Raw genomic sequence first — 18,968 nt, 5'->3', positions numbered from 1 at the left:
TTGTACTTAAATTTCTCCGATTCAAGAGCAAGGCGGAGATTCTACGAAGGGCCTGGGGTAAGAAGAGGGTTTTTTGGAACGGGAAGTTAATATACTTCGATCACGATCACCCCCTGCGGTCCTACAGAAACGGAGTATTCCAAAGCGAAACGAATATTAAAGAACGAAAAAATTGAATTTCAAACCCTGTACCCTGCTAAACTGAGGGTATTTTACCAAGAAGGGATATGACTGTACCAGACTGTGGAAGAGGCGACTATAGACGTGAACAACCGAGGACTGCCCATTAACATGGTCAAACCAAGGGAAAGTCTGGCTGAGCAGTTATCCCGATCTGCTTGGGAAATAGTAAGAAAACCGAGAAAGCAGGGGACGGGAACAGGATGAGAGAAGGATATTAGGAAGAGACTGTGTGTTCTCCAAAGACAACCCTCACCTCCACCAGAACAGCCATAAGGTTTGGCTGACTTTAAAAGTGCTGATAAACTAAATGGAAGCAAAAATAGATGGTGATATACCTCTCTCAAGAAATACATGTTATAATGTGGTTTTTATATTACTCAATTTTTAAAAAATTCATTTATTCATTCCTTTTTCCCCACCTAAATGAGAATATATACATGGGAGGAAATCACAGGGAAATCTGTGTAATGGACGTAGTTTTTTTTACTTACTTTTATAGGTACTGCAACGGGGGCCCTCAACCTGGAGGAGAAGATGGCAGCGCGCTGCGCGTGCGCAGCCCTCCGGTGAAAAATGATATTGTATCTGTTAAATAGGGGCCGTGGACAATTCTGATTTGATGGAGAATGGACGTGAAAGCACAGAGGAACATCTGGAGAAATTTCTGAAGCGCCCGTCTGCTGCTGTCGTTACTGTGTGGTCGGGAATCTTTCAGAGGGTAGGCCTCAAAATCCCTGGCCTTGCCTGTTTTTGGCGACCAAGAAGGAGGTCGAATCGTTCAGACAGAGATGGCGCTCAGTACTCGGTGTCGGAGAGCTGATCAGAGCTCGAAGTTTTCGGATGACTCAGAGTCGGACTGTGGTCGGCATGGCAGGGAGAGTTTTTCTTCCTTCTCCTGTCTGTGTGAGATGTGAGACATTCGAGAAACTTTGAACTTTACTGTGCTCACGGGGTTCTTCATCAAGTTATGGTATTGTTACACTGTTTGTAACTGTATGTTATAATTATGTGGTTTTGTCAGTTTTTCAGTCTTGGTTTGTCCTGTGTTTTGTGACATCACACCGGAGGAAATAATGTATCATTTCTTAATGCATGCATTACTAATTGACAATAAAAAAGGACTACGTGTCTTCATAATCATAATCATAAAACCCGTTGCGGTACCTATCCAAGTCACAGGGTGACTTGAGTAGGTAGGTGAGTGGGCAAATTCATGGCAGATGCAATTTAATGTGGATAAATGTGAAGTTATCCACTTTGGTAGCAAGAAAAGGAAAACAGATCATTATCTGAATGGTGGCCGATTAGGAAAAGGGGAGGTGCAACGAGACCTGGGTGTCATTGTACACCAGTCATTGAAAGTGGGCATACAGGTACAGCAGGCAGTGAAAAAGGCGAATGGTATGCTGGCATTCATAGCGAGAGGATTCGAGTGCAGGAGCAGGGAGGTACTACTGCGGTTGTACAAGGCCTTGGTGAGACCACACCTGGAGTATTGTGTGCAGTTTTGGTCCCCTAATCTGAAGAAAGACATCCTTGCCATAGAGGGAGTACAAAGAAGGTTCACCAGATTGATTCCTGGGATGGCAGGACTTTCATATGGTGAAAGACTGGATCAACTAGGCTTATACTCGCTGGAATTTAGAAGATTGAGGGGGGATCTTATTGAAACGTATAAAATTCTAAAGGGATTGGACAGGCTAGATGCAGGAAGATTGTTCCTGATGTTGGGGAAGTCCAGAACGAGGGGTCACAGTTTAAGGATAAAGGGGAAGCCTTTTAGGACCAAGATAAGGAAAAACTTCTTCACACAGAGAATGGTGAACCTGTGGAATTCTCTGCCACAGGAAACAGTTGAGGCCAGTTCACTGGCTATATTTAAGAGAGAGTTAGATATGGCCTTTGTGGCTAAAGGGATCAGGGGGTACAGAGAGAAGGCAGGTACAGGGTTCTGAGTTGGATGGTCAGCCATGATCATACTGAATGGCGGTGCAGGTTTGAAGGGCCGAATGGCCTACTCCTGCACCTATTTTCTATGTTTCTAACCCACAGGTAGGAGGGACTATCCCCCACAGCTAGACTTTTCTTTTAACTCAAGCCAGGGTCATCTAGAGACCCCAGCCTTCGAACCACACCTTCCTTACCTTTCTTTTCATTATTCACTTTTCTTGGTTCTTATTTGCTCAGGGGGTAGATCGATTAAGTTATATTCTGCAAATTTCAATGATATACTAACTTAGAGAGTAAGACCATGTAGTTTGGGTATATACCTCAAGAATGGTTGAAAAGAGATAAATATAAATATTTAATGAATGTACTGCTGATGACTGGTAAGAAGACCCTTACCAGGAAATGGTTATCTCAGGAGAGCCCAACTTTAAATGTATGGATGGAAATTACAATGGACATTTACAGAATGGAGAAGATAACAACATCTGTTAATCATAAGTTGGAATAATTTTATTCATACCGGAACATATGGTTTAACTACATAACATCTTATAGGCCTGATTTTATTCTCACAATCAGTTAATATGTTGTTTAAAAAAATCACTCCCTACTCTGTACATAGTTTTCTTCTTTCGATTGTTCTTTCTTTCCTCTTCTTTCTATAAGTGTATACTTCAGATAAATATTATGTGGAGATTTGTGACAAATATGATTCTTGATACATATGTACAGTATCTGAAATACATCTTATGGAAATGTTTGTTTGATGATGAAATTCAATAAAAAATAAATTACAAAAAAAAGTATCACATAAAAATATTGTGCACACTCTTTCATTTGTGGTTGTGCCAAAAAATGTACAGTCAATACTTGGTTTATCTGCCTGTGAGAGACTGAATTTGGTGAAAAAATTCTTAGTCCTGGATAGTGACACAGAGTCAGAATACAGTGACTTGATGAAAGAGTATGAGGACTTGTTCAAAGGGCTTGGTTGTCTTCCAGGAGAGCACACGATTAAAATTGAGAACACAGTGCCACCCGTTGTACATCCATGTAGAAAAGTGCTTTTTACATTACGTGATCAACTGAAAACCAAACTTGACAGAATGGAGTCATACAAAAAAATTGATGAACCAACTGAATGGGTCAATTCGCTTGTCATTGTTGATAAGAAAAATGGAAAACTGAGGATTTGCTTAGATCCAAGAGACTTGAATCAGGCCATTAAAAGAGACCATTTCAATTTGCCTACTCGGGAAGAAATTATGTCACAGTTTGCTAATGCAAAGTACTTTAGTAAACTAGATGCATCCTTTGGATTCTGGCAACTTAAACTAGATGAATCGAGTTCAAAGTTGTGTGCCTTTAACACTCCTTTTGCCAGATACCGTTTTCTTAGGCTTCCGTTCGGAATTGTGTCAGCTCCTGAGGTGTACTATAAAACCATTCACATGCTATATGAGCACATTGAGGGTGTAGATACTTCGATGGATGATATTATTGTTTGGGGATCATCTAAACAAGAGCATGATGCAGACTTAGACAAGTCTTAGAGGCAACATGCAAGGCAAACCTGAAGTCAAGTAAAGACAAATGTCAGCTAGGAGTGACTGTCCTTACAGTTGTGGGTGATATCATCAGCAAAGAGGGTACGCGTCCTGATCCATTGAAGGTTTCTGCTATTGAGAACATGCCAAGACTGCAGTGTAAAAAGGATGTTCAAAGGTTTATGGGAACGGTTAACTTTATGGGAAAATCCATACCCAATCTTTCGGAACAGCTTGCTCCACTGAGGCAGCTAACAGAAAAGAAAAATGAATGGAACTGGAATCATGAACAGGAAAAGGCATGGCAAAATCTCAAGAAAGTGCTCACCAAAGAACCTGTGTTGAAATTCTGTGATGCTAAGAGGCCCATCAAAATCTCATGTGATGCATCTCAAGCAGGTTTAGGGACAGTATTACTCCAGAAACATGATCAGGAGTGGCTACCACTGGCACATGCATCTCGTTCATTATCTGATCCAGAAACAAGGTATGCCCAAATTGAAAAAGAGTTGCTCAGCATTATGTTTGCTTGTAAGAGATTTCATCAGTTTGTGTCAGGGCAATCTATTGATGTTGAAACCGATCATAAGCCTCTGATTGCATTATTTCACAAACCTTTAAGCAACTGTCCTTTGCGAATTCAGCGAATGATGATCATGTGGGGCCCATAGTAATGTAGAGCATATTAATGGATACCTCCCTAATTTTCTTATATTATGTTCATATTATTTTTATTGCTTTGGTTTGTTATTTTGTTCATTCACAATTTGATTAATGTTCAGTTGCACCGGCAACGGTAATATTTTAGTAGGTTAATTGATGGTTACAAGGGGCAAAGCTTATACAGGCACTTGGGGCAGCTGAGGGGTCCTGGAGGAGTGCGCACGTGAGGGAGTAGCCAGAGACAGCCCCACAGCATGTATGGTGAGCCGATATGCTTGTGTTCCTGTATTTCCAGAAAGGAAAATAAAAACGTTATTTTAAACTTCTGCACACTTGGAAGTCCCTTTTGTGTCCAAGTGTGCAACAAATATTTGGTGCTGAAACCCGGCATAATTAACGTAGCACTCAGTGTGGCAACAATGAGGACACGGATCGCCTTTGATTGACAGCGGGAGCGCGCAGCTTCGGGGCACAGCTACATCACACATAATGGATCTGGAGGAGTTGGCAGAGACCCTGTCTCAGAGACTATGGCTTTTGCAACTGGATCAGCTCAGAGAGGTGTATGTGGAAGCTAAGATCCCATGTGAAAATGTTACCACAAGGCAAATGTTAATTAGTCTAATTACTGAATCTATGGACTGCAATTAATGATGAAGAGGAGGATGTTGTGAAGTGTTATCTAAGGACAATGATGGAATCAGTTGTGCAAATGAGAGGAAATACTGGAAACACTGGTAAAGGGGAAAAAAAGCAGACAACACAAGCACTATGGGATACCGGCTCACAGGTCAGTATTATTAATGAAAAGTGGAGAGAGTCCTGTTTTCCACACATCGGGGTACGGAACACGGATGAGCTCCTGGGTGAGAACGAGAAACTCGTGGGCAAAGCAGCAAACCAAACACCCATACCCTTTGCAGGATGGGTTGAGCTGAAGTTCAAGTTGGGATCAAATAGGGGCCCAACGCCAGAGCTGCTTGTGTCGGTGCTCGTCTCTAATGAGCTCGGAGTAGCAGAGCCACCGATCATCGGCTACAATGTCATCGAGCAGCTGCTGATGAATGGAATGGAGCAGCACCCAGACGTTACACCTGCTGTAGTAAGAGACGCTTTCTCCATTGACTGCTAAAAGGCAAATGGGTTGATCCACATAGTGCAGAGTGGTGACCAGAATGACAAGGAGGGCGTGGTGAGAGTTGGAAAACTAAAGACAGTGATCCCGGCAGGCCAGACCAGGGAGGTTAAGTGTAGCGTGAGGACAGGGCCCCTTTCCGCAAAACAGGAAGTTCTTTTTGAACCAGATGAGGTCCCAAAGTGGCCAGAGGGGTTGAACATTACTGACACCGTCATCGACCTGCAGAAGGGAAATTGGTCTAGGGTGGCTATCCCCGTCACTAATGACAGCAACCACGACGTTACTCTCACCCCTCGCACAGTGCTGGGATAGCTACAGCAAATCAAGGCTATTTACCCAGTAGATGTAAAGCCAGTCAATGCCAGTGTAAACACAGCCCGCGGTCCTGAGAATCACAAAGAGAAACACAGACAGCTGGACACATGCAAACATGAGTCACGGGACCCTCCAGTGTCTGTTGATCACCTGACTCCAGACCAGCAGGAACAGGTGAGACAGATGCTGCGAGAAGAGTGTGCTGCATTCTCAAAAGACGAGAGTGATGTGGGATGCATTCCATCTCTGCAGTTAAAAATCAGACTGAGTGACACAACTCCTGTAAGGCGCACCTACACTTCTGTACCCAAACCACTCCACAAGGAGGGGAAGGAGTATATGGAGGACCTACTGAATAGAGGATGGATTCAAAAATCCCGGTCCCCATGCTCATCACCAATAGTCTGCGTCCGTAAGAAGGATGGGAGTTTACGTCTGTGCGTGGATTACTGTGAGCTGAACCGAAAATCCATCCCTGACCGTCACCCCATCCCTCGAGTGCAAGATATGTTGAACAGCCTGAGTGGGAGTGTATGGTTCTCGGTACTGGATCAGGGCAAGGCCTACCATCAGGGTTTCCTTGAGGAGGGTAGCAGGCCACTTACAGCCTTTATAACACCTTGGGGCTTATACGAGTGGGTAAGGATCCCCTTCGGCCTGTCCTCGGCCCCAGCAGAGTTCCAGCACAGTATGGAGGAGTGCCTCATGGGTTTGAGAGATGAAACATGTCAGACGTATTTGGATGACAATCTTGTCCACAACCAGTCTTTTGAAGATCCCAGGAAGTAAGGTCCAAGGATCAAGTGCGAGTAGGAGCAGGGGGAAAACACAAAGAGTCAGACCAGCTACCCTCAAGCCAACTGATTACCTGGACCAAAAAACACCAGGAAGTGCTCTGCCAGCTGTTAGAGTACCTGCTGTGCCCACCACTCCTAGGTTACCCCGACTTTGAGAAGCCGTTTGTGTTGCATTGTGATGCCTCTCAGAAGGGGCTGGGTGCAGTACTGTACCAGCGACAACAAGGCAAGCTGGTCGTCATAGGTTATGGGTCGAGAACACTAACTGCATCAGAAAAGAATTACCACCTCCATTCTGGAAAGTTAGAGTTTTTGGCAATGAAGTGGGCCATTCGTGAAAGATTTCATGAGTATCTATATTATGCGCCCTCATTTACTGTCTACACCGATAATAATCCCTTAACCTATGTTTTGACCACAGCAAAGCTGAATGCCACAACACACCGGTGGATTGCGGAGTTAACTGACTTTAATTTCTCAATCAAGTATTGGCCTGGGAAAGTTCATGGAGATGTGGATGGCTTGTCACGGTTGCCACTTGATACGGAAAAGTACATCCGCACATGCTCACAGGAAATGGAGCCAGAGACCATAAAAACTGTCACACAGGCATTCCAACTCAAATCGCATGAACGTGAGCCCTGGTTGTGTCCAGCCACCGTTACTGCAGCATGTACTGATGTAGAGCATAAAAGACCAACTTCCACAGAGGCAGAAATCTCCACCGAGAACCTAAAGAAAGCACAAAAGGATGATCCAGTCATTGGCAAGGTGTGAGAGTATCATGACAGGACAGTGGCCTCATCAAAGGGGAAGAGACCGCCGTGATGACACCTCTGTTCTAGTAAGGGAGAGAAACAAGTTATATCTCAACAAAGAGGGCATCCTGTACAGAAAGTCAGCGGCTCAAGATCAACTAGTGTTACCTAAAACATTTCATCAGCTGATATACAAGGAGTTGCATGAGAAGATGGGACACCTCGGAGTGGAGCAGACACTCAGCCTGATCCGTGACCGATTCTCCTGGCCTCATATGCAGAGATGTGGACCATTACGTGACCAAGATGTGTAGCTGCCTGAAGCGGAAGTGCCCGAACAAGCCAACTAGAGCACCACTGGTTAATGTAGTAACCACATATCCTTTTGAGATGGTTTCAATAGATTACCTGCATCTGGAAAGCTGTAAAGGAGGATATGAGTATATCCTGGTTGTCATCGATCACTTTACGCGCGTTACCCAAGCATACACATGTACCAACAAGTCAGCAAAAACTGCCGCTGAAAAGATCTTTGGAGACTTTGTGCTCAAATTTGGATTTCCGGCCAAGTTGCATCATGATCAGGGCAAGGAGTTTGAGAATAAGCCGTTTTCCAAGCTGGAAGAATACCGTGGCATCCAAGGCTCACGCACAACACCTTACCACCCGGCTGGAAACGGTCAGGTTGAGAGACTTAATCGAACACTCCTTTGTATGCTGAGAAACTTGACAGAGGAAGCCAAGTCAGATTGGAAGAGCTCCTTAGCCAAGGTCGTACATGCGTATAAGTGTACGCATAGTGAAATGACAGGATATGCCCCATACTACATCCTCTATGGTAGAAGCCCCCAGCTACCTGTGGACATTATGTTTGGCCTGACACCAAGTGACCAGAGCACTTCTCACAGCGAATATGCCAGTAAGTGGAGAAGGCGGATGCAAGAGGAGTACATGCTGCCATCACAGACAGCTCGGAGGGAGCAAAATAGAGCAAAGAAGCAGTATGACCAGAAGATTTATGGAGTGGGACTACAGCCAGGGTGTAGAGTATTAGTGCGGAACTTCAGGGACAGAGGAGGACCCGGGAAGCTCAGGACTTATTGGGAGAAGCAAGTCCACATCGTAACTGAGAAGAAGCACAAGGACAGTCCTGTCTATGTCGTACAACCTGAGAGAGGCCCAGGAAAGACAAGAGTCCTACACAGGAACCTGCTACTGCCCTGTGACTTTCTGCCCATGGAAGAAGATGAGCAGGGGAAAAAGAAAATGTGGAAGGAAAAGCCAAACACAGATAGGAAGAGTGAAAGGCAGGAAAGGCAGAAGGAGAGAGATCTGCACAGTAGTTCAGAGGATGAGAGTAACTGGAGATTCATCACCACACGACCAGCAGAGTCATTCGACCCGTTCAGAAGCCAGCTGAGAGTGGAAGCAGAGGAGTTCCAACCACAAGCAGCTGACAGAGAACTGGAGCAAGGCGGTAAGGAAGGTGAGTGTCCAGATGAGGATGAGGAAGGTAGGATGGAACCAGAGATGGAGAATGGAGAAACTGCAGGGGCCGAGCGAGAGGCCTCGTTTGATGAAGCAGACGAGATGAGCTCTGAGCAGACGTCGTCATCTGTTGAAGCAGACGAGAGGGATCTTGAGCAGCGGTCATCTCCCACAAGAAAGTATCCTTTCCGACAAAGAAACCCACCCAAGACACTCACATACAACACATTGGGTCAACTATCAGTCGAACACAGACCACTGATATATAGAAGGACATTGGAACATATGTGAGGCATACAGTAGGAAAGGTGGGTCTGTTTAATGGGTTATGAGGTAGATATAGGGTCAAAACCTTCAGTCCGAGACACATAGCCCGCACAAGTAGCGGAGTAACACTAAAGATATCAACTGGCCAGTGATGCCTGTTGCTAACACATGACATAAAGAGGGAGATGCATGTCATGTCAAAGACTGTTGCTGTACAGAGAGTATCCAGAAAGACTGACTACTTTATAATCTACCACTATAACTCACCAGTTGAAGACATGAGTACCCTGGGAAATCTATAATGTCGGGACGACATTCATTTTGAAGAGGAGGGTGTGGGACCCATAGTAATGTGGAGCATATTAATGGACACTGAATACCCCCCTAATTTTCTTATATTATGTTCATATTATTTTTATTGCTTTGGTTTGTTATTTTGTTCATTCACAATTTGATTAATGTTCAGTTGCACTAGCAGTGGTAATATTTTAGTAGGTTAATTGATGGTTACAAGAGGCAAAGCCTATACAGGCACTTGGGGCAGCTGAGGGGTCCTGGAGGGGCCGGGAGTGCGCACGTGATGGAGTAGACAGAGACGGCCCTGCAGCATGCATGGTAAGCCGATGCGCTTGTGTTCCTGTATTTCCAGAAAGGAAAATAAAGACGTTATTTTAAACTTCTGCACGCCTGGAAGTCCCTTTTGTGTCCAAGTGTGCAACAATCAAATTGCAAAGATATGCATTGAATGTGTGATACACACCTGGAAAATTCATGTACACGGCTGACACACTTTCCAGAGCTGTGGATCCAAAAACAAAAGACAGTCACAGGGATGCTGTTGATGTTCAGGCATTTGTTGACATGATCATAGAGACTGTACCTGTTGCTCCCAAAAAGTTGGAACTGCTGCATCTTGAGACAGAGGAGGACAAAGTTCTCAGTCAGGTAATACAAGTGGTGATGGATGGATGGCCAGATAATAAGCATGACTGTACCTCAGTAGTACAAGAATATTGGAACCACAGATCAGAACTGTCTGTTGTGGATGGGATATTGTACAAAGGCAGTAGAATTGTGATACCTAAAAGTCTCCAAAATGAAAAGCTTGGGAAAATTCATGAAGGCCACCTAGGTATTGAAAAGTGTAAGAGAAGGGTGTGGGATGTGATGTTTTGGCCCAGGATGAATCAAGAAATTGCGGAATTATGTCTTATTGTCAAATATGCTTTAAATACCAACCTAGCAACCCTAAGGAGCCACTGCATCCACATCCTAGTCCTCAGAGACCTTATCAGAAGGTAGGTGTTGATCTTTTTGTAACTGACAACAAGGATTATCTATTAATAACAGACTACCACTCATTGTATCCTGAAGTGTGTGGTTTGAGCAGAACAACAGCAGAGAACGTAATTACATGCATGAAATCAGTTCTTTTCCAGACATGGTGTACCTGATGAAGACAATGGTCCACGATTCAATGGTGAATGTACGAGACATTTTGCTCGTGAATGGGGCTTTGTTCATACAACATCTAGTCCATTTTTCCCTCAGTCCAATGAATTAGCTGAGAAGTCGGTAGGAATTGTCAAGAAACTGATGCACAAAGCAAAAGATAGTGGTGATTTTTACAAAGCTTTGTTAGCCTATTGTAGTACTCTACTTGAATGTGGATTTTCGCCTGCTCAGCTCTTGATGGGACACCATTTGAGATCCAATCTGCCAATAGATGAGAGCCTTCTGAGAACAGAGGGAGGTGAACAAGTGAAAAGATGGAAAGACGAACACAAAGCAAAGCAGAAAACATACTTTGACAGATGTTCTCATCCATTACCTGAACTGCACCAAGGAGATGAAGTGAGGATACAAGAGAAAAAGGAACACATGGACACAGAAAGCTACAGTGCTTGAAGAAGTACAACCCAGATCATACATGGTCCAAACAGAAGAAGGAGCAGTGTTAGGAAGAAATCGCAAAGACCACAAGAAAGAGCTAACTCAGAGTTTCAGTTAACTGATGCAGACCAGACAAAACATGAGAATAACAACAAAACACAAGAACTGTGTGAACCACTTAGAAGGCCTACTCGTGTTCGTAAACTCCCAGAGAGACATGTTAAATTATGCATTTGTTTTGATTAATGTTGCTAATTGTTTTTCTTTTTAAGGAAAGGAAGATGTGATGATATCACATGTCACGTGTAAGAACGTGATTGGACAGAGTTCTGAGCATGTGCAGCAATGAGAGAATGATCTAGGAAGCATGGCTGTAAGAAACGTGGTTGTTGTTTGCTGTTGTAAATAAAAGTTCTAGTTCTTATTCTTCCAGAATATGGTTTGTTCTTAGTAACCCACTGTATGTATAAGGAACACAACATACCCTAAAGTGAACTGTGGAGTTCTGGTAAGTTCTACTTATTGTAACAACTAGAGAACACAGAAGTTTTGAACAAGGTTCTTTATTCTAATCCTAGCAACAAGGAACTTGTGCTGTTCAAGGTGCTTTCATCATATCATGATGTCACTCTTCCCTCTGATTGTATAACTTACTTGCATAACACGCACATCTTTCAAAAGGACATTAACTGAAATCCATCTACACCAAACCTGTTTCATCTCAAGAGCAACAAGGCTTTCCTTAGTATCTTTAAAAATACTTGGAGGTTATCAGGAAAGCATACGCAAGTGTTTTTAAGCCTTACTTGAGTGTGCCAATTATAGCTTCTGGCTGAAAATCTGCTCCAGTTTACATCCTATATCTGAGGGAGGAGCTTTCCAAACTCTACTGGTGGTGTTGCACAAAAGATTGTTGGCCCCGCTTCACATCAAATACCTTGCAGTGACCTTCAGTGGGAGGTGAGGTAAAGTGAGGAGGTTGAGTGGAACATCAGTGTATACAGCATCTTAAAGGAGCCAGTTTCTACGAAGACAGGATAAACTGCTGAGTTGTCTACATTCTTGCATGATGTGCCAACTGGGGAAACAAATGGATCAATTCTCTTCAAAGTAGTTGGATACCTAAATAGTTAATGGTTAATACCAGCATCTCCAGCATTGATGACTACTGATTATTGAGGCATGAGGTTACTGACACATCCCTTTGCAATGTTGCTCTGGGACCCAGAATCACCTGGGTCTGTGCAATGCTGAGCCTCTTAGCTTCCCCAGTGACAATCTTGTGAACTGTAAACATTTAGCTGTACATCTGGCAGCTTCCTGACTACAGAGCTTGGTCAGCTAGGAATCAATTGGGTAATATTTGACTCTTAACACACCAGCAATAGATTACTTTAAGTGCTTGTTTGAAGTGAATCAATGAACAGGGTTTTGAATGAAGCAATTTATTTCCGCCAACTGACCAAAAGGCAAGGTTGTGTGATCAATATAACCCCTATCCTTCACATGCAACACCCTCCCACTTTCCTTTTGCTCAGTCTGGTACAAATCCAAGCTTGAAACCTCTCTCAATTTAAGTTTTGAGCCGACTGTTCCTAGAGCAAACAATGATGGCAACTGAAATGATGTGGATACTGAGATGAAAGGAATTTTCTGGACCAAATTGAAGTGGATGTGCAGAGAGACCAAAACTGAAAGTTCCATTTTCCCTCTGAGGTCTTTATAGTTTGTAAGCATTGCACCAATTCATTCAGCAGCAGGTGAATTAAAGCCATCAAAAAATGTACTCCATTTTTTTTTAAACATACATTGTATCTCTTCCCAGGAAAATATCTTCAGGGTTCCTGCACTGGAATTCTTATTCCTGCAGTACCATTGAAACTATGCTGACTTAGTTAATCGAGGAGCAGTGAATGGGTTCTACAGGTAGGGCTGGTGATCGGGATACATGAAAATGTGATAGCGGGGTGGTGAAACTCCAGCTAAACATTCTGAATTCAGGTAAATTAAAAATAAAACTCATTAAAACATCTTTGAGGCCAAGGAGAAGAATGCTGCACCTGAGTGACAGGGACAGGGCATTAACTGCCCTCTAGACAGCTAATCATTGACTTTACAGCTGCAAAAAATCATTTATGACTATTTGGGACTGAAATATTTTTTATGCCTCTTATAGACCTCTTCTAATTCCACATTTTATACCATTGAATGTACACTTTAACTACAAAATGAAATTTGTCCATCAGGTTAATTTTCCTCAATAGTTTTCAATGATTTTGCCTCTAGTTTGCTGATATTTATAGAATTAGATGCAGCTCCTGAGATTTCTACTGAATTGAGGGATCTTTATTCCCAGTTTATAATCCCCACAATTCCAATCCAGGTTCCACCCACTCTGATGATGAACAAAATAGAGCGTTGATTGTTTGCTTGTAGGAATTTTAAAATTCATTTAGCACGAGGTATTAAAACATTGCTTGGACTATGGAAGTGATTTCACACCCACATGCATATTACAAGTTTGAGGTGTATTGCATAAGACTGTTGTGGCAGATAAAGCTGTCTCCAAAACAAACACATACTTAATTGTGTTTGGAATGCACTGATAGGGCAAGAGAAATGTGCCCAGTCCTGCCTTTTGTCACTTTCAGTTGGTGGAGGCACTGATTTGCATGCATAAATTTGGTTTGTTGAAACTTAAGACTCTTTAAATGGAAAGAAGTATTTAAAATATTATGATCTATTGCATGGATTTGGGTAAAAATATTCCAAATTATTATCCCTTATGTCAACAGATTTAATCAGAATTAGTTGCATTACTGCTGTTAGTCTAATGCTAGATATCAATATAGTGATCTTTCAACAGGTATGTTCTGTTGAAGTCACTAGCTTTAAAACAGCAGGGGCATGCACATACACATGTCTTTTTGCTAGGGTTTTGTGCTGATTCCACATTCTTTCATATCTCGCACACCTGACTTGTTTTAAAAGGCTCTTAATAAGTTTTGAGGAGGATCAAAGAATTTGCAAGGATATGTAGATAAACAAGCAGCCAAAAAAAGTGACAAATAGAATATAAAGTGAACAATTATGAGGCTAATTTTCACTATTATCTAGTTGGTGAGCACGTGCACAGTTCACGCCATGCTTATCCATCCAACTGTAGTTGGAAAGTTGCCTGCAGTGCTTCTCCTTCCAAATCCCCTTAACTATTCTCAGTTCTCAGTTGTATTCCTCTCCCACCCCCCCATAGATGCTGTTTCAGCCACTGAGTTCCTTCATATTCCAGCACCTCCAGTCTCTTCATCTGCCCCTTCCTACTCCAACTCTTTCCTCCATCATAGCACAAGGATTTGTACTTGACCCAGTCTTATTTCTCTCCTCTAAATAGCCCTTTGCCAATATCAAAGAAATTGATCCATTTTTCCACAGACAACATCAGTTCTACATCACCACTGATACTTCTACTGATTCTTCCACATTATCACACTGCTGGTTGGGCTGACCTTAGCCCAAAATAATTACTTGGGAGACCAATGCCTTCTCCTTCAGTCCTACTAAAATTATTGAACCTTGTCGCTAATGGCATCATTTTCTAGGGCGACTGCTTCAGCACGAACAGAATGTTAGTAATCTTGGGTATTAATTGAAGTGCTTCTTCCCCCAAAGCGTTACTATTTAGCTTCACTTCTAACTCAGGCCAGCTGATAGATAGATAGATAGAACTTTGTCGATCCCAAAGGAAATTAGTGTCACAGTAGCATGACAAGTGCACAGATATAAATATTAGAAGAGAAGTAGAAAGAATAAAAAAAATAAACAGCCTAATAGGAGAGGGTCATCATTTCCCCAGCTATAGGTTGACTCATTATAGAGCCTAATGGCCAAGGGTAAGAATGACCTCATATAGCACTCTTTGGAGCAGCACAGTTGTCTTAGCCTATTACTAAAAGTGCTCCTCTTTTCAGTCAAGGTGGCATGCAGAGAGTAAGAAAATTATCCAAAATTGCCAGGATTTTGCATAGGGTCCTTTGTTCTATCACATCCTCCAATGTGTCCAATTTGACTCAGATAACAGGGCCAGCCTTTCTAATTGGTTTATTGAGCCCGTTGGCATCACCTGTGTTGATCACATTTCCCCAACCCACCACCACATAGAAGATTGTACTGGTGACAACAGACTGGTAGAACATGTGAAGGAAGGGCCTACATACTCCAAAGGACCTCAGTCTCTACAGGAAGTAAAGGCAACTCTGGCTCTTCTTGTACACAGCCTCTGTGTTGGTGCTCCACTCAAGTCTGTCATCCAGGTGCACCCCCAAGTATCTGTAGGTCCTCACCACATCCACATCCTCATCATCAATAGTAACAAGGAACAACGTAGGCTTAGTCTTCCTAAAGTCCATCAAAACCTACATCCATATCTGTATTCCCTCAGATATGATTTTTTTCTGACTGCTTTTCCTCATTTCACTCTCCAAGACCTTTCCTTAATTTCAATTTTTTTTTAAGATCTTGGCGCCTTATTAGAGACCCTCATTTGTTTACCCTAACCCCTCTTCCCCTACCTCCTCATGTCAGCAATTTCTCCAGTTCTGATAAAAAGTAAGAAGCCTGAAGCTGAAATATGGGTTAGTAGGTTAATTGGTTACATTGGCGTAAATAGGCAGCACAGGCTTAAAAGGTTACTCTGCTGTATCTCGAAATAAAAAAGTAAGTTTTATCTTTGTTCTGTGTACTTTAATCCCATATTAAATACCAGTTCCCAAGACAGTTCTTCAACTCTGCCATCATGAAAATCTCAATAACTGTAAGAAAAAATGGACGCAGCTCTTAGTTAACATATTCAGGGATTCCAAGTACGCAGTCATGAACTCTCCAACCGACTGCATTGACTGGAACTCCACAGCAGGAATTCCTGGCTGGGATTCTCATCAATGTGATATGAATGTGATTAGGAGTAGGGAATAGCCCATTGTCAGTTCTCCCAAGGTTTCCACATGAGGCATGAAAGATCCTTTCAGCCATGTACCAACAAGGAGTAGCATTCTTACCTCGGAGCCAGAAGAATGTGTGTTCAAGTCCTAGACCAGAGCCTTGAACACAGCCTGTTTCTTCAATGCTGAGTATGATGCATCGAGGCCTGGTTGGTGTCCCAGGTAGCAATGTTTTGAAGTTGAAGCAGGACATTATTATGCATGGCCTGGCTCTATTTACCCCTCAGTCAACATTACCAAGACTATGTAGTGTGATAGTTAGACAAGCAAGCAGGATACAGTTTCTAATCAAACATGCTTTAGTGACGGAGAACAATACCCTAACAACAGCAGTGTCTGACGTAATAACATACCAAACCTCAAACCAGATGGTGCACATCATTCTTAAAGATATATGCACACCCAGTATGTACCATGGTGTGGGACTGAAGTCACAGAACAGAAATTAAGAGCAGGAGTAGGCCACTCAGCTCTTAAAGCTTCTTCCACGAATTCAAAGCCATTTCTCCTACATCAGGCTCTGAGCCACACATTTAATTCCTTGATCTTATTAACCCTGTACCAATTTGCACCTGGCTCAGGTAACAATCCAGAGTTTATTAAGGGTTGGTTATGCATTTTAATTTCATTCCAAGATGGTCACACTCGCTCAGCAGAATCTCTTTAATTATTCTTCCTACATTGTTGATATCCACATGGACCATGGTAAATGGATCAATAGACAATAGGTGCAGCAGTAGGCCATTCGGCCCTTCGAGCCAGCACCGCCATTCACCGTGATCATGGCTGATCATCCACAATCAGTATCCAGTTCCTGCCTTATCCCCACAACCTTTGATTCCACTATCTTTAAGAGCTCTATCCATCTCGTTCTTGAAAGCATCCAGAGACTTGGCCTCCACTGTCTTCTGAGGCAGAGCATTCCACATATCCACCACTCTCTGGGTGAAAAAGCTTTTCCTCAACTCCATTCTAAATGGCCTACCCCTTATTCTTAAACTCTGACCTCTGGTTCTGGACTCACCCATCAGCAGGAACATACTTCCTGCCTCCAGCGTGTCCAATCCCTTAATAATCTTATATGTTTCAATAAGATCCCCTCTCGTCCTTCTAAATTCCAGTGTATACAAGCCCAGTCGCCCCAATATTTCAACATATCACAGTCCCGCCATCCCGGGAATTAACCTTGTGAACCTACGCTGTATCCCCTCGATAGCAAGAATGTCCTTCCTCAAATTTGGAGACCAAAACTGCACACAGTACTCCAGGTGTGGTCTCACCAGGGCCCTGTACAGCTGCAGAAGGACCTCTTTGCTCTTATACTCAATTCCCCTTGTTATGAAGGCCAGCATGCCATTAGCTTTCTTCACTGTCTGCTGTACTTGCATGCTTGCTTTCAGTGACTGATGTACAAGAACACCTAGATCTCGTTGTACTTCCCCTTTTCCTAACTTGACTCCATTTAGATAATAACCTGCCTTCCTGTTCTTACCAAAGTGGATAACCTCACATTTATCCACATTAAACTGCATCTGCCATGCATCTGCCCACTCACCCAGCCTGTCCAAGTCACCCTGCGTTCTCATAACATCCTCCTCACATTTCACACTGCCACCCAGCTTTGTGTCATCTGCAAATTTGCTAATGTTACTTTTAATCCCTTCATCTAAATCATTCATGTATATTGTAAACAGCTGCGGGCCCAGCACTGAACCCTGTGGTACCCCACTGGTCACCGCCTGCCATTCCGAAAGGGACCTGTTAATCGCTATTCTGTTTCCTGTCAGCCAGCCAATTTTCAACCCATGTCAGTACTCTGCCCCCAATACCATGTGCCCTAATTTTGCCCACTAATCTCCTATGTGGGACTTTATCAAAACCTTTCTGAAGGTCCAGGTACACTACATCCACTGGCGCTCCCTTGTCCATTTTCATAGTTACATCCTCAAAAAATTCCAGAAGATTAGTCAAGCACGATTTCCCCCTCATAAATCCATGCTGACTCGGACCTATCCTGTTACTGCCATCCAAATGTGTCGTAATTTCATCTTTTATAATTGACTCCAGCATCTTTCCCACCACTGACATCAGACTAACTGGTCTATAATTCCCTGTTTTCTCTCTCCCTCCTTTCTTGAAAAGTAGGACAACATTTGCCACCATCCAATCCACAGGAACTGATCCTGAATCCATAGAACATTGGAAAATGATTACCAATGCATCCACGATTTCTAAAGCCACCTCCTTAAGTACCCTGGGATGCAGACCATCCGGTCCCAGGGACTTATCAGCCTTCAGACCCAACAGTCTGTCCAACACGATTTCCTGCCTAATATAAATTTCCTTCAGTTCATCCATTACCCTAGGTCCTTTGGCCAATATTACATCTGGGAGATTGTCTGTGTCTTCCCTAGTGAAGACAGATCTAAAGTACCTGTTCAACTCATCTACCATTTCCTTGTTCCCCATAATAAATTCACCCTTTTCTGTCTTCAAGAGCCCTATTTTGGTCATAACTATTTTTTTTCTTTCCCCTCCCACTCCAAGTTTCTTTGCTGTTCAGAGGAGAAATCCCAAACCAGGGACCAGACAGACAACATAGCCTTCTGGACTTTCAATCCCTGCAACAGAGAATTGTGACTATGTCCCTGACTTTGCTATCCCCGATTACAACCACATTTCTCTTCTCTCCTGCCTCCGGAATGGCTTCCTGAGGTCGGTTGCTTATATTTTCTACAACCTCTATGCTTCCATCCATACAGGAAGCAAGAATCTCAAACCTGTTGGATGAGCTCAAGGTCTGAGATTTCTCCATCATTAACTCTTGGATTCCCCTACTGCCTCAATCGCAAACCAGTTAATCTACTGGGTGTGACTGTTTCCTGAAACACAGTGTCCAGGTAATCTCCTCATCCCTGATGTATTGCAGTAATTGAAATTCAAATTTCAAATCATCAACTTTGAGCCTGGGT

This window comes from Mobula hypostoma, chromosome 3, assembly GCF_963921235.1.
Source record: "Mobula hypostoma chromosome 3, sMobHyp1.1, whole genome shotgun sequence".
Lineage (NCBI taxonomy): Eukaryota > Metazoa > Chordata > Chondrichthyes > Myliobatiformes > Myliobatidae > Mobula > Mobula hypostoma.
Note: the sequence above shows the minus strand (reverse complement) of the source record.